Consider the following 1,011-nt stretch of genomic DNA (forward strand, 5'->3'; position numbering starts at 1 on the left):
GGCTTGTTAATATAATGGAGCAGGATATCATAGAGTTGTTTGGCGGATTGGTTAAACATGGGTTGAGGGTAGTTGTATTAATTGGTTAATATAACTAATTAGTTAATTGGATAAGTGGTGTTATTTGGATTTAATTGTATTCTAGTGTTAAGCAAATCATGGTTAGATTAGTTTAACTCTGGATTAGGTTAAGTTGGATGGGGTTAAACAAATCTTAAAAAAATCGGCTAAGGTTTTATTTGATAGGAAAATTTATATATCGTTGTATTTAGGAATGTTATTTATTCTAATTATAGGACATTGAACCGGATTTCTGGATGGAGATTTTCTTTGTTGATACAGACTACTTTCGGAAGGCGGGTATCTTGACTTATCTCTTTAGATATGTCAATTTGATGTGTATGGTTTTGCTATGACTTGTAGTAGTTTCTATGCTTTATATCTGTCCTGGTATGTCACTACTTGGTACATGCTGTATGTCTTTTTATCTGTTACTGGTTTAGTTCCATATCATCTTGATACTTGTCATATGTATATATATGTTCATCAGAGTAGTGATATACTGTTTCTTACTGGGCATAGATTGGTAGGTGTTGCGTACATTAGTGTCAAGTACCATTCTTGCATGATTGTATACTAGTGATCATTAGCTCCTTTATAGTATGAGCTCGTTTCTAGTTACATGATTTGCACACACTGCCATTCACGGATTAATGGTACATCAGGAGGGTGTGTGCAGTTGCTCTGTCAAGGCTCCGCTCGGTCGCTCAAGGGTAGTGGTGTCGCAGCGTGACAGCATTACAAAGATCCCTCCTCCTTACTGTGAGACGATGAGATGAGAGATATGTGTTAGGATGTATATTGAAAAGACTTGCTCTTTTGTATATAAACATTTATGAAATAAAGTAACATGTTTTGGTCAAATGATTGCAATAGTGTATTTTGCAATAAAGTCCTCTTAATTTACATTGTAGATAACTTGGTGTCTGTGATACACAGAAGACCATGATT

This window comes from Curcuma longa, chromosome 5 (assembly GCF_044706935.1).
Source record: "Curcuma longa cultivar G26 ecotype Majalengka, Jawa Barat chromosome 5, ITB_CL_G26_1.1, whole genome shotgun sequence".
NCBI lineage: Eukaryota > Viridiplantae > Streptophyta > Magnoliopsida > Zingiberales > Zingiberaceae > Curcuma > Curcuma longa.